The 14,010-nt window shown below is 45.6% G+C and overlaps 1 protein-coding gene and 1 non-coding gene across 2 annotated transcripts in view; both read right to left on the reverse strand.

Moving 5' to 3' along the window:
- The window catches only part of COP1 (COP1 E3 ubiquitin ligase), a 145,032-nt gene that overhangs the window by 15,101 nt on the left and 115,921 nt on the right, over positions 1 to 14,010 (reverse strand). The window lies entirely within an intron of this gene.
- On the reverse strand, positions 2,023 to 2,145 carry LOC122181643. Its single transcript, XR_006179525.1, has one exon.

Below are 14,010 nucleotides of genomic sequence, written 5' to 3' on the forward strand. Positions count from 1 at the left end.
AGAAATCTTGGAATCGCCGAAGGAAGGTATGTTGCAGCCCACACAGCATTTTTGCAAGCGAGCTTTCAAAGGCAGGCCACACTGCAAAATATCAGCACTGATTACCAAATGGTACTGCTGGTACTGAAAGACAGTACAGTAAATTGAATTTTAATAAGGAGTAAAGCTCTGACACTGAAGGTGAAGAACTTCATTAAACAAAACCATAGATTGTACAGATGATACATAAGAGGTTGTTTCTCTAATATCCTTCTGCTGATGCTTTCTCTATTGTATTCATCTGAGGGAGAAGTGAGCAGGAAGAGATGATGGCTATGCCTTAGGTATTGAGAATGATGAGAGCTCAGCCTTATAGCTTCAGTGCAGTAAGTGCAAAGCATGACATCTTCCCTACTTAGTTCTGCAGAATGACCTATTCAAAAGGTAATAATGAACTGCACATCATCTAAAGGACTCAATTGTGCTCCTCTGCTTGCTTCCCTGATCCCATCCATCTAACATGCCCCAGAATCCAGAAGGACAGGTGAAACCAGCAACAGAAATGCATCTAAGAGATCAGAAATCACCGAGTCATTCAACTATAGAAAAGCATCGCAGATTTCACAACTATGAGAAAGCAAAATTAACAGCCTACCAAAAACCGAAATTGAAGTCAGAAGAAAAAAGGTAGGATGTTCTTAGACAAGTTCACTGATTGTGAGAAGAAAAAACAACCCAATCTCTGCACACAATCCTTACAGCTAGAGAGAAAACTCCCATTCCTTGTTACAGCTCTCTGTAACTCAGTCACTTCTGGAGGGATATCAGGAGGCAGCCCCCAAATTCTAATTGCATTTGCTATTATACTAATCATGTGGATTTCAATGGGTAAAATCAGTGGGACTCGCATACCAGGTATTCTCCACAATACTAGAAGAGAAGTCATCCAAAAATCTTGATGGGCTTTTTTTGTCTAAGGTCTTTAAATAATTCAGAGAGGAGTTGTCAAGCTGAATCTGCAAAGCTCCCTTGACTTTGTACTCTCACTGTTAGTCTGACTGTCTATTGTTTACAAAGACAAAAGGGAAAACATTACTGGATCATACGCCCAGAGAGAGGGGAGTCAAGGACTAGAGGGACAAGGGCTACCAGTGGAGAAGTCATAAAATCCAGATGGCAAAGCACGCAATAGGTGAAAACCAGACACACCAGCAAGACGGCGAGAGAAAGTTCCTGGTTCAGTCGTGCTCTAAATAAGCAGCGCTAGCAGTTTCGTGCATAATATCATGTCATTCTTTAAAAAAGGAAAACCCCAAATGCAAATGGTAACTTTAATTAGTTAGCAATTAAAAGCACAACTTTTCAGCTGTACAGCTGCAGCCACCTCTTCCAGATCTGTCTCACTTGTGCGGAGCAGTGACAGGAACCAGGCAGTAGGCCAGCACTTAATAATCATCCGAAGCCCCGGAGAGAGCAATTTCGTCCTCCTCGCTTTTGCTTTCAGTCTGTGGGCTCTCTGGGCAGACAAACACAGCGAGAAGATTCTCTAGGTCCCATCTGGGGACACCAGCAACGACTGCAACGGCCCCTGGCATCCCAGGGAGCTCTCGTGCTCCAAAGTGCCTTTTAGGTATAAATATCCATATATATTTTAAATGACTCTGGGATGTGAACAGCTTTGACAAGGTTTTGCACAGTCATTTCCAATCACAAGTGAAAGCCTGGCTTGCAGCAAATTACTGCTTCACTAAGCAGCAGGAAGAATTGAGAGGGAACAGAAGCCTAGGAGCCCTGTCCCACACCTGTGTATCTCTCCAGAGGGAATTCAATCACTTCCACCTATAAACCAAATGAGGACTTTAAAAAAAAAAAGAAAAAAGGGAAAATGCAATAGCTATGATTATAATCTTGCTTTAAACCACAGGGCTAGCCTCGCTCTAAGCAGTTACACACAGTTTTGGGTTGCCCAATGGCCCTCCCCATGCTGTGGGACCATTGCAGTTGGCAGCAGAACAAGCTGTCCCCACACATTTTGGCATAAAACATGTATGGAGGGGAACGATCCAGTTTAGTTGGCTCTCCTAAAGCAGACAGAGACCTCCACTTTACTCTAGGAAGACTGCAAGAGTGGACAAAACACTTGTTTTGCCCACGACTGGTCCCAATTGGTCCCAACAGCTTCCAGTCCTTGAGCATTTTGTGATTAAAGCAGACTTTTATTAGAGTCTTTTATCACAAGCTTCTGAGCGTATCCAATCCTAAACACAACATGATTTTAATGCATGCAAACAAGACATCAGAAAAAGGATTCAAATACTAGAAAAGCATCACAAAGTGGGAAGTTCAACTCAGAAGGTCAAAAGCATTCTGGCCACAAGAAACAGGCTGCACAAAGCACGGGAATAACAGCACTCAGCAACACCCCAAAGACTCTTTCTTAGTCTTTCTTATTTGCTAGGTGACTGCTAGCTAGCAGGAGTGCCTGAAGCCGCAGTGCCTTTAATAAGCTCCTAAATCTCCTGGCCTTGACTACCCTCCTAAACTACAGGGAGAAGCGTGCCAGCAGCGTGCTGGCGGCCAGCATCCTTACAGCAAGGCCATTAAACAACAAGCTGCTGTGGTTGTTTTTTTTTGCTGTTGGATGTGGTACATGCATCTCGAATGAGTACTACCAGATCCCAAATGTTCCTGATCACAAACCATTCTCAGCTGGGAGTCCTGAAATGAAGCGATGGACCGTGGAGTTCATGCATGCCAGCCCAAAAGCCCTTGATAATTAGATGCTTCTCCCTGTTAGGCCTTCAAAAGGGGCAAGTAAACCCCTAGAAATCATTATCGTGTTCTATAACTGGAGATTTAGGACAAGTTACAAGTTCTACACACTTCTTGCTGAAAAAGAGGAGCTACAGAAGGCATTAATTCTTGAAAGATGCAGCAACTGTAGTACAAAAACACTCTGAAAACATTTTTCTTTCCAAAGAGGCAGCAAATGAAGCAGCAGTGTCCTCCCTCACATGGTGCACATCACAAGCAGCTCACAGGCCCGTGATTTCTTAGCACTGCAAGACTGTAAAAGCATTTCGATCAAGAGGGTAACGTTCTACATCACTGTTTAAGGACAATTCAATCACCTTCTGGATTAAGCCTTGCTCCCGATTAATCTTAACAGAGAGCAATGAATAGGAAATCCAGGTCCCAGGAACGAGGAAGATTTTATCTTTAAACCCAATTCACAAGCAAAATCACCTCTCTTACAACAGATAATTCTACTACTGTTCAAGTTATTTTCACACAGTGGGTATAAAAATTATCTCCAGATATCTCAAACTGAAAGGAGTGATTTTTATGCGCTGTCTTTCTGAACACAGATTAACAAAACTGTACCAAAAAGAGGAGCTCAGCTATCAAGAAATCCATTAAGCCACCGACAACACTAATAGCAAAAAGGACGTTTAAAAAGATTCAAGTACATAAAGAAAAAATTGTGTTACATACTACAGGAATTACAGGAATGAATGAGCCCCTGGTGCTGAGATGCACAGCACCTCTGATTTTATATCCTTCAGCAATGTAAGTAGGGGGCACCTGAGCTCTGCTGATGACAGCAAACACTTCTGGCATTTGATCAGTTTTGTTTTATATTTTTAACCTAATCTGCTTCCTCTCCTCCCTCGATCATTGCCTTTTAAATACTCTTTCTGCACAGATGCTGCTGTTTGCTTATTCCTCCATGTACATCACGGCTCTGGAGCAGGTACCTGCTGCTTCCTTGCGGGCTGCTGGAACCTGAGAGCAGGTCAGAGCAGAGATTGGAAGAAATATAGGACAAAGTACAGTCAATCTGAAGATAACAACAACTGTTCTGTGCCAGGACTAAGCACAGCTTATATCCTGTCACAGCAAAACTATGTGCTCTGCTACATCATCAGCAGAAAGACAGCTCCTGCATAGAGTTCACGATCATCTACTTCCCCAGCTAAGGCATCCAGGGAGGAAATAAATGACACAGGAAGAAACGGCCTCCAAAAAGCTACACGCAGCACATGCACAGGGTAAGGGACAGAGACAACATGGCTCAGCTTGCGACAGGTTCATTACTTCATCCCCTTTTATTTATAGGGAGAGGGACTCCAATTCCACATCTACATGTTATCTGAAATTAATACAGGAACCCCTGCCTGGCTGAGAACACACTTGTCAGCATTGTAAAACCACTTTCAACCTGCACATAAAGGAGAACAGAAGCCTTAAGAGCCGGCACAAACACAAGCTATCACCTGCTCTGCAGTGGGAAGGGAACTGTAATTCCAGTTCAGGACAACTATCGAAAGCTAAGAGCTGTGTGGTGGGCTCACAGGGAAGCAGCCCTTGTCCCACTTGTATGTTCAGCCTGCTCTGCTCCTGGGGAAAGCAAGGAGCATCATTCTGAGAGCCACAGGATGATTGCAGAGGTCCACTCCAGGATACTGGGAAAGCTGCTGCCAGCCAGCTGCGTCTCCTCACCCCGTCACCGTACACCTATCCAAACATTTATCTAAAAGAAATCTTTAAAGTGGTATTTTTCTTATACAAACATCTGAGCATCAGCAGAGCGATTTTCACAGTGTGACTGCTTACTCTTTGTAAGGTAAATACATCCCCTCGCAACCTGAAACAAAGCCACCTCATGCATTCCCAAAGCAGGCTGCAGAACCAGAACAAAAGTTCCACAAGCTCCTGCTTTCCTTCACATTTTCAAAGAGTTTCCAAGAGTTTAAATTTCTTCTTTTGCATTGTCAAGTCAAGCAAGAACCTAACGAAAACAGAAAGCCTACAGAGAGATGAATTCTTTTGTACTAAATAAGGACATCTGTATTTCACTTCCAGCTCATTTTCTTTTTTTCTTTTCTTTTCTTTTTTTTTTTTTTTTTTCAAACTGCTGCTGGCTCAAATTCATCCCTTCAAATTCTGCAGCTAACGTGCATGTTCTAAACCAAGGCACATACAGGAGCACCATTAACCTCCTATTTTAATCAAGGATATTTCACTCTAAACGATCACGGCTTTCCACGAGCACATACTTCTCAGATGAGACAGGCTTTCCATCACGCCATGGTCAGGAGAACGAACTTGGCCAGAGAAGCCTGCCTGGTAGAAACATTTTTTCCTGGAAGAACAAGGGCTCAGACAATCAAATTGATCAACCAGGAAACAAGGAAGAAAAAATAATCATGTATGCTGCCTTACGCTGGAGGCTTGGCTGAGAATGTGGAGTCCCTGTTAGTGGGGTAGTGAAAAGAGATGAAGCTTCTCCTCCTCCCACTGCAATTAATTTATAATGCTATCTGCAGATTACAGGTAAAAGAAATTATTATTATTACTTTTTTTTCCCTCTTTAAGTAGATCTGAACCAATCTTTCCTCCTTGTACATGCAATATTGCTTATCTTCCCTCCAGAATCTCTCATTATTAGAAGTAAGTGGAAAACAATGCAGTTCTATCTGCCTGCTCCCCAGGCTGCACCTCTTAATATTCATTTCAGACACGCTAAATAAATCTAGAAAATCCAATGCTGCAGCAAGCAGCTTACTTTTCTACAGTTTTAGCGACTAGATAAGAGCTCAGGAAGTGATGGTTATGGGCACTAACATAAGAGAGGCACAACTGTTTGAAGACCTCCGCTGCAGAATTCAGAGTGCCTCGTGTAAGGGTGAGCACAGCTCTGTTGAGCTGCACAACCTTCACTAACAGCATCACTCTCATCTACAAGGTACCCATTAACTTACTAAGTGTAATTTTCCAGCTGCACTGGATTCCCTTCCTCAGGCAGGGCTGATTAGTCTAATTCTGTATGTACTCTACATACAATAATTACACAGCCTAATTACACAGCCAGGCAGTTGGATTCATTGATGGGGTGACCGCTGCATGCAGGTGGCTCGCTTGTCTGCCCTCCGTGAGAATTAGGCTGGGACAACAGCAGAAAGAAAAGCAGTCTTATTTCAGTAGGTTAGAGATTACTCCATTCCTGAGTAGGAACCCATAGGGATCATTGAGTCCAACTCCCAGCTCCACAAAGGACCACCCAAAATTGAAACCCTATATCTGAAAGAGATGCATCAATCACAGAATCACAGAATCACCCGGGTTGGAAGGGACCCCAAGGATCATGTAGCTCCAACCCCCCTGCCTAGCAGGGCCACCAAACATACACATTCAGATCAGGTTGCCCAGGACCCCGTCCAACCTGGCCTTAAACACGTCCAAGGACGGGGCATCCACAACCTCCCTGGGCAGCCCGTTCCAGGGCCTAACCACTCTCCTAGTAAAGAACTTCCCCCTAACATCCAACGTAAATCTTCCCTCCTTCAACTTGGATCCATTTCCCCTAGTCCTGCTGTTATCAGCCCTTTTGAAGAGTTTACTACCCTCCTTGGTGTAGGTTCCCTTCAGGTATTGATAGGCTGCAATGAGGTCACCCCGCAGCCTTCTCTTCTCCAGGCTGAACAAGCCCAACTCCTTCAGCCTGTCCTCATAGGGGAGGTGCTCCAGCCCCCTGATCATCTTAGTCGCCCTCCTCTGGACCCTTTCCAAAATCTCTATGTCTTTCTTGTACTGAGGGCTCCACACCTGGACACAGTACTCCAGATGGGGCCTCACAAGAGCCGAGTAGAGAGGGACAATCACCTCCCTGTCCCTGCTGGCCACCCCTCTCCTGATGGAGCCCAGGATCCCATTTGCCTTTCGAGCTGCCAGAGCGCACTGCTGGCTCATGTTCAGTCTCTCGTCCATCAGGACCCCCAGGTCCTTCTCTGCCGAGCTGCTCTCAAGGACCACTCCTCCCAGCCTGTACAGGTGCCTGGGGTTCCTCCAGCCCAAATGCAAAACCTTGCACTTTGCCATGTTGAACCTCATTAAGTTCACCCGAGCCCAGCCCTCCAGCCTGTCGAGGTCCCTCTGAATGGCATCCCTTCCTTCCACTGTATCAACCGCACCACTCAGCTTGGTGTCGTCAGCAAACTTGCTGAGGGTGCACTCAATTCCCTCATCGATGTCATTAATAAAGATGTTAAAGAGCACCGGTCCCAAGACAGACCCTTGGGGGACACCACTTGTTACCGGCCTCCACCTGGACATAGAGCCATTGACCACCACCCTCTGTCTGCGGCCTTTCAACCAATTGCTTATCCATCGGGTCGTCCACCCATCAAATCCACTTCCCTCCAATTTGGAGATGAGGATGTGGTGGGGGACCATGTCAAAGGCCTTGCTCAGGTCCAGGTAAATGACATCGGTCGCCTTCCCTTCGTCCACCAATGCCGTCACTCCATCATAGAAGGCCACAAGATTAGTTAGGCATGACCTTCCTTTGGTGAAGCCGTGCTGGCTGTCTCGGATCACATGCTCATTCTTTATGTGACCGAGCATGTTGTCCAGGAGGATCTGTTCCATGATCTTCCCAGGCACGGAGGTGAGACTCACCGGCCTGTAGTTCCCCGGGTCCTCCCTGCTCCCCTTCTTGTATATGGGAGTGACGTGACCCTTCCTCCAGTCATCCGGGACCTCACCTGACAGCCACGACTTCTCAAATATGATGGAGAGCGGCTCGGCAACCACCTAAGCCAGCTCCTTCAGGACCCTGGGATGCACGCCATCTGGCCCCATAGACTTGTATTCATTCAGTCTAAGGAGGCACTCTCGGACTTGCTCTGCCCTTACAGTGGGGAGGGATTTACCTCCTTGGTCCCCACATAGAGGTTTGGTGATGCAGGGTTCAGGAATGTGAAAAAGACTAGAATCCTGGCCACCAGTGAAGACCGAGGTGAAGAACTCATTCAGCACCTCAGCTTTCTCTTCATCTGTTGAAGCCAGTTCTCCTTTTAAATTTACCAAAGTAGGTACGCCCGTTTTGGCCTGTCTCTTCTGGGCAATGTACCTGTAGAAGGTTTTCTTATTGTTTTTCACGTTCCTTGCCAAGTTCAGTTCTGCCTGCGCCTTGGCTTCCCTGATCCCACGTCTGCAAGTCCGGACGGCATTCCTGTACTCTTCCCAGGTGACACAGCCTTGTTTCCAGAGCTTGTACACCCCTTTCTTCGCCCTCAGTTCTCTCAGCAGGTCCTTGCTGAGCCATGCCGGTTTCCTACCTCGCCTGCCCACTTTCTTATTCAGAGGAATGGAGACCTCTTGTGCTTCCAGGAGGGCATCTTTGAAGAGCCGCCAGCTCTCCTCAACATCCTTGTCTTTGAGGGCAGCGCGCCAGGGGATCTTGGCCAGCAATCCATTGAGTAGCTTGAAGTCTGCTCTTCTGAAGTTCAGTGTCCTGGTCCTGCTCTTTGCCAGGCCCACATCGCTTGAGATCACAAACTCAACCAGGGCGTGGTCGCTGGAGCCCAGGCAGCCTCCAACCTTGACGCCTTTGATGATCTCCTCGGCGTTGGTGAGCAGCAGGTCTAGCAACGCTTCACCTCTGGTCAGTCTGTCCAATACCTGAACCAGAAAGCTATCACCAATGGATTCCAAGAGCCTTCTGGAGCTCTTGCAGCTCGCCGTGTGGTTTTCCCAGCAGATGTCCGGATGGTTGAAGTCCCCCACCAGGACAAGAGCCCGTGAGCCAGACATCTCACGCATCTGGAGCAAGAAAGCCTCGTCAACAGCCTCCCCTTGATCAGGTGGTCTGTAGTATACCCCTAACACCAGCTGACCTATATTAGTCCCATCTCTAATCCTAACCCACAGGCTCTCAACCTGTTCCTGACTGCTTCTCGTAGGGAGCTCCTCACAGTTTATCCAATCTCTGACATAGAGAGCAACTCCCCCACCCCTCCTACCTCACCTATCTCTCCTAAAGAGTCTATAGCCGTCGATGGCAGTATCCCAATTGTGGGAGTCATCCCACCATGTTTCTGTGATAGCAACAAGGTCATAACTTTCCGAGTGCATCACAGTTTCCAGTTCCTCCTGCTTGTTACTCAGGCTGCGTGCGTTGGTATAAAGGCACTTCAGCCGGGCTATCCGTCTTGCCACCTTTATAAGGGATCTAGGATCCCCTAGAACAGCAGCATCCCCAGCATCCCCCTGCCCTAGTCCTTCCCTATGCACTCTGCCGTCATTGCCCATGGAGTTTGGTATAAGCCCTCGAATGACCCGTTCAACCCCAGTAGCCCTTATTTTGTCCCCCTCCCCCTTCATTCCTAGTTTAAAGACCTGTCAATGAGTCCCGCTAATTCTTCAGCTAAGATCCTCTTACCCCTCAGGGACAGGCTGCATGCATCAGCAGCCATCATGCCAGGAGCAGTGTAAATTGCCCCATGGTCAAAAAAGCTGAAATCCTTGCGCCTGCACCAGCTCTTAAGCCATCTATTGAAGAGTTGGGTATTTTGGATCCTCCCTGTACCTTTCCCTGACACCAATCCTTTTTGCCAGGGGAAAACCAGCACCACAAAAGCCTTAATTCTTCCTCTACCAGCAGGCAATGTGATTGACACTGAACTAGTCACACGTTGCAAGGTTCTTAGGGTTTTGCTAGTGATAATGGCAGTGCAGAAAGCATAAGGAAACCTTCAGAACAGTTGCTCCAAAGCCAAGCAGTAACTGTTACTGCAGAGACCTACATAAAGCAAAGCTTTTGCAGACAAAACCACCTGCGCACAAATGCTTCCACTTCCCTTTCACCCAGAGATTAAATCATCTGATCAAAATCTTGCGCCAGGAAGAAAAAAAAAAAAATCATTTCATATTTTTTCCACTTCATTTAGACTCCGTAAAACATCAAATCCTTGCCAGTACAACCACTTAATTGGGAGCACCAGAGCAAAAGGTTGGTGCAGCTCATGAACTGCGACAACGGAATGGTGGTGACCTGGCAGAACTCAGTGTCAGCAGGTGTGCCAGAGAATGAGAAAAAGAGTACCCTGAGGTTGTACTGACTGAAGCAGTGGCACTTGTTAAAGGGGATGAGGTTATAAAACCACCATCAAGCAGCAGTGAGAGAGGAACACCAGCAGTGAGGTTTCGGACGCCCTTGGTGTGGGAATTGTGCTGCTCCACTGAAGCTGGCTTCAAAGGCAGTGGTGAGCCCAGTGCCAAGGGGCTGCTCACAACCTGCTCTGCTCTTACTGCTCTAAAACCAGGCTACTCCTTTAGTGCTGAGATGGGAATTTGACCCCTGCAGTTCCCATCGTAAATGGGAGAAGCTTCACTAAGCACAGAGTGACTGCTGCCTAGCTTGCTGAGAATTGGCTAAAGGAGTCACATCTCACTTTGTGCCGATCAGACTTCAAAATAGATGGTGCTACCATCACAAAAGCCAGATGAACTGAACAGGGGAAAGGGTAACAGTGCTTGCTCAGATAGTCTTCATGATGAATTTGGAGGAGGGCAGCTTTTGTCAGAGCTTGAGAACAGTCAATACGTGCCAGCTCTGGTACCCACACATCTCCTCTGCTTCATTCCAACAGTGACTTACAGACTTCAGTGTACAGAGATGAGAAGGGGGACAGCAGCATTATTTAAAAAATAAAAAAAACAAGGATAGGCCTTCCTATCTGAAGGCTACGAGTTCAGAAAGCAAGCCTAACACCTCTAAGCCCTAGTGCTATAGAGGGCAAAAATCCCATGAGGCTGAGCTCTCCCACAAGAAGAACAAGCCTGGCAAAAGAGAAGCTTACAACTCACAGTAAGCAGGTTTCTAGGCACCATCTGACCAACCAACACCTCTATCAGTCATTGCATTCAGTGTCTTTACAGCTCAGCAGGACATCTATCAGAATTCAGGCCAAGGATCCAACAGCAGCACTACAGAGGACTGGTGAAGAAGAAAAGAAGCCATAAACACCTAATTAGAAAAGCAAATGTGCGAATCTGCTCTTTTTTCCCTTCACAGAACACACAGGGGTACCCCTAAGCAATACTGTTATATAAGTAATTTTCTATCATGTGGTATTATTTGGGATACAGTTTATGTGAAGAGCCACACGAATCCATACTGCTACCTCTCTGCTCGTGCCTTGCAGCATTACGGTACAGCAGGGAACCAAGGATGGAGTTGGGAACGAAGTCAAGGTTACAGCTGAACTCCTGACTTTGGCTCATCTGTTATAAAATTCAGACCTGAATAAAGAACTGATGTTTACAAAAGCAACAGAGGCCCGACAGGAGAGAAACAGCCACTTACAAGTTTAATGACAGCTGCACAGAGACTTCTTCGCATCCTCAGCTCACGGTGTGTACCATACCAATGCAATTTCTGATTGCATTGGGATGCTCTTGTTTTTTTAAAACCAAGGAAACAACAAGAGCCTGCTCAGACCTCTACTTACACCGGCAGTGAGCTGCAATCCATTATCTGTACAGCTGCACCACTGGGATCAGCTCCCGGACTGTAGTGCCAACAGTGTTACGCTGACCGCCGTGTCATTCACTGCTCTAAGAAACAGATGACTCTAATAAGAAGGACCTCAGTCCCACCTGTGTGGCACTTCTAGTGGCATTAGAAGAGATGCACCAGTAAGCAAATATCAGAAGTTTGGGAGTATATTTCATATTTCATTCAGGAAAAATGAGCAACTTTGATCTGCTTTCGCTTCAAAAAAACATCGGCCCCGTGGCAATATTCTGTGATTATGCAGGGAAAAAAGATGCACGCCTCACCTTGCGGAAGGAGAGAGAAATTGAGTTTGCAAATGTAAACGTAAAGCTAACAAAGGAAAACCAAGCCACCTACACTTCTTGGAGAGGCTATTCTTAAAATAGAAACTCAAATGATATCAGAGTGCTGCAGTACCACAGGGGACCTGAACTTCCAGAGCTGAACAAAAGCGACAGGCTCACCCCCTCTGCTCACACCAACAGCAGCTCTGCATCTAGAGTTAACATATGCATTATGCACCTGCTGGCATGCTGTGCTGAGCCCTGAGATAGCAAAATGAAGGGTGCAATGCATCTTTTTTTTTCTTCTGAAACGCCCCTCACCAGAGAACCAAGTGCCTGAAACCCTCCATCCCTGCCCCCATTGGGAGGCAGCTCGGGGAGCACCCCGCAGTCAGGGAGAGGGAATAAGAAAAGCACTTACCAATATTTGTCTTCTTGTACAAAAGATTCACACTTAAACACTCTCTCCTAAAGCCTATCATTTACATAATCACATTACCAACATGGTCTTTCACACAGAGTGAAGTGTCAAAATACTGCAATTTCAATATAACGCATGAAACATTAATAATAGAGTATGATGTCCTTCCCCCATGAAGTTCTCTGTGGTTGGACTTCAAGGCTTCCGATAAGGAGTAAAATATTGTTACAGTAACCTGAGCAGTTTTTCAGAATCGATTCTCATTAGTCAAACAGAAAAACAGAGCCCAGAAATTAACGTTTGAAGAGAAGTGGGTATGAGAGGATATGAGCCATGTACAAAACCAAAGGAGCACGCACACTGAACTTGTGACTTCTTTTTGTCTGCAGGGTTGAAATTATTCTGCACGCAAAAATAGTTTTCAAGCAGCATACAAAACAATATATACTGTGTGTGTTGGTATGCATAAGTAATATGCTAAGATATGGAGAAAAAAAAAATCAAGCATGCATGATGTACGGTGTTATCTTGCAATATTCTGGGTTCCACTTTTTTTCTTTAATGAAAACCAGAGATTCCCAAGCAAGTAAAGGAGGAAAAGACATGAAAAAGATAGAAGGGAAATAAAACATGTTTACAATCTAAGACTGGAAGGCGTGAAGCAGCTAAGTAAAGAAGTCAAAAACTTCTTGTTGAAAGCATTGCCAAAGGCCACAGAGAAGAAGAGGACATGCAGAGAGGAAGGGGAAGCCATCACACAGCTCCCAGCTTCACAGCACACATGCTGCAGGGCTTAGGCAAGTTCCACTGACAGGAGGAAAATCTTTGAAGAGTTTTTTCAGGGGGAGGAAAGGAAAGAAAATAGAAATCTGATCAAAGCCTCATCTCCTTACTTTTCTTAAAAGCTGATTGTTCTCAGCTTGCCTTAAACTGCTGTGCATCTCTATCAAGAGGGAGAACACGAAGAATGCATCCCCAGGATACTGCATCTCCAGCATACTGCAATGCTACAGCAGAGAATGACCTGCAAAAACACCAGGTTGGAGATGCTGCACGGCAATGCTGTGAGCCAGCTTCTGTGGAGCTCAGCCCAGGTTTGGGAAAGAAGGGCTGAGCCAGAGAACATCCTTACATGGCCATCCCCATCTGGTAGGGGGAGGCAAGGACAGTTGGGTCTGACCACCCACTGTTTTGTCCCTAAGCTTTAGCTAGATCCCTGATTACAACTGAACTATGACCTGAGCAACAAGATGAGGATGCTGCAAAAACAAGAACATCTTGCTGAAAGTGTTAGGACAAAATTCTCAGCAATTTTGAGGCTTTAAACTTACCAGAAGTGAAGTAGAACAACAAAAAATATGAAGTCTTACTCTCGTTCCTTCTCCTCCCATTCCTCCCCCCCAAATCCCACTGAAATTACCACCACCATTTACAAGAGCTATAGCTGCAGTCAACACAAGTTACTCAAGAATGATACTGAATAAGCTTTTGGTTTTTTGGGAATGACAAAGGAGGTTTCATTTCTAATGTTCATAAGTCATCCAAATTAATTAGTGCTTTAAAACAGCAATGAATCACTTCCCGAAATAATCTGTATTGGCTAAATTAAATCCAGTGAAGGGAGCCAATTTGCTGATTGTAAATTATCAGAGGCCCTGACTAGTTTGTGTGTACACTGTGTACTGTTTATTAGGCTACTGGGAAACAAAGGATGGCTACTTTTCATCACTGAACAAGATTACAGCCCTATTAAATGACCAGCTTATTGTGAAATAATCATGGGTTTCTATTTACAGAATTCAAGCCAGACATCATTAAATACAAAGCTGAGTGTCGAGAGAAGAGGAACAAACAAATGGAGGAAAAGCTTCCTTTCTGAAGAGCTGCACCAAAATCCACCTGGAGGGAATATTTCCATCTCCATAGATTAACGAAAAGAAGTTCAGAGATGCAAAACTAATTATGTAAATGCTTCTGTCATA

Source organism: Lagopus leucura, unplaced genomic scaffold (assembly GCF_019238085.1).
Source record: "Lagopus leucura isolate 7727_CA_CO unplaced genomic scaffold, USGS_WTPT01 Super-Scaffold_100009, whole genome shotgun sequence".
In the NCBI taxonomy this organism is placed as follows: domain Eukaryota; kingdom Metazoa; phylum Chordata; class Aves; order Galliformes; family Phasianidae; genus Lagopus; species Lagopus leucura.